Source organism: Anomaloglossus baeobatrachus, unplaced genomic scaffold (genome assembly GCF_048569485.1).
Source record: "Anomaloglossus baeobatrachus isolate aAnoBae1 unplaced genomic scaffold, aAnoBae1.hap1 Scaffold_4248, whole genome shotgun sequence".
NCBI classification, from domain to species: Eukaryota; Metazoa; Chordata; class Amphibia; order Anura; family Aromobatidae; genus Anomaloglossus; species Anomaloglossus baeobatrachus.
Genome location: NW_027443583.1, coordinates 6,223 through 8,296, shown reverse-complemented (window position 1 = coordinate 8,296; position 2,074 = coordinate 6,223).

Here is a 2,074-nt window from a genome sequence, read left to right as displayed (position 1 = left end):
GTGCAGGTGAAGGGAGTGATTCTCCCAGTTGTAACTTGACAAACATGGGACGGCATCGTCATCTTCAACAGTCTACCCGTACCAGTAGGACCGTATCTGGTGCTGGTAACAGCAATTTTATGGAATCTTTTCATAATTTTTTTAGACCCTCCTTTGCAAGGCCACCAGAGACAACAAGTCTGACACATAGTCAACGGATGGAGAGGATGATACAGGAGTATCTCCAAATGAACATCGATGCAATGACTTTGCAAATGGAGCCTTGCTCCTTTTGGGCTTCAAATCTAGAAAAATTGACAGAGCTCTCCAGTTACGCCTTGGATATTTTGTCGTGTGCAGCTGCCAGCGTTGTCTCTGAACGTGTCTTCAGTGCTGCTGGGTGTGTGCTGACAGATAAGCGCACGCGTCTGTCCAGTGACAATGTGGACAGACTGACGTTCATCAAAATGAACAAGTCATGGATCCAGAAGGAATTTACTACCCCTGTGTCATCCTGGGGAGAGTAAATGCTTGTGGATTTGGAATGTGCTTGATGCAAATCAAAACATCCTGTTTGCAACTAGGGCACAAGTGCTGCCACTGATGGGGTGTCTGTGTGCCCAATGTTGGGAAAAAAGGTAGACTCCGCTTGGAGTAACCCTTGCTTGCTGTGTTTTTTAAAAATGATACAAGATGAACAGATCTGAAGGCAACATCATGTCTCCGCCTGCACTTTTCTCACAAACCTGCATTTTTCCAGGGACACCCTACTCAACACCGTCTACAGACAGCAGCCAGATCTCTGTCCCTCAGATGTGGTCAAATAAAAGGCCACTTACTGCGACCCATGACAAAGCTAAGTGGTTGACTCTATCCCTCTGTAAGCTGTTGGCTACCGAAATGCTGCCTTTACGCGTAGTGGACACACAGGATTTTACAGACCTTATGTCTGTCGCTGTGCCCCAGTACCACATGCCCAATCACCACTGCTTCTCCAAGAAAAGCATGCCCGCGCTACACCAGCATGTCGCACACAACATCACCACTTCCTTGAGAAAATCTGTGTGCGACAGGGTGCATTTCAACACAGATACTTGGACCAGTAAGCATAGACAGGGTCATTACATGTCACTGACTGGGCACTGGCAAACTATGGTGAGAGATGGAGAAGGGTCTGCTGTACAAGTCTTGCCGTCCCCACGAGTTGTTTCAATCCTTGTTCTGTATGTAGAAGTTAATACACTGCTTCTGCCTCTTCAACCTCGTGTGGGTCCTCTACCTTGGCGCAAACCCTGTGTGGTCAGGCCACCCTTCCTTGCAACTGCGCACAAGGACTACCACACACCTCCTTACTATGCTGGCAGCAGAGCTCAATGCCATCAGGCGGTCAAAGCTTTACTTTGAAATGTATGGGAAATGTGAGTCACACCGCTATTACAGAGAATAGTAGTCAGGCAGGGTCAAAACATTAATTGAGGAACAGGAACAGAATGGGACGGCCAGGAAAGAATCAGAAAACAAGCAGAGGTGAAATGCGTATCGGCCAACAAGGTACATAAACAGCAAGCAGGAAAAGTAGTCAGGTAACAAGCACACAAAATCATAAAACTGAACTGGGGGTAAAATTAACCAGAGGTTCATAGCATAACCTGCGTCCACCTGCGCCGCTGGCATCGACTACTCTCCCATCATCAGCACTATTCATGAAAGGAACACGTTGTCACCTGGCGACCGGAGTACAAATTGACGGAGCGGACTCCGTTGGTGACTTAACAGCCGTGTGCGGCAATGATGCAAACCTGGCTGCGGGCCATCCTCAGGGCAATGTGACACACGTGCCTTTTAGGGCTCACGTGTTGAACCGAATTCGCCAGCAATTTTTAAAACACCATCACGGCCTACATGGCCTTGTGCAGTGGGCACGCTCGCTATGTGCTCACTTCCATCGTGCGCACACAGCAGCTCAACAACTTTCATCACTCCGGAAGTCTTAGGGTCTGGCAGTTAAACGCCGTAAATGCGATGTTTCGACACGCAGGAATTGGAATCTGCACATGTTGCAGCGTGTGTGGCAGCACCGCAGAGCCCTGCTGAA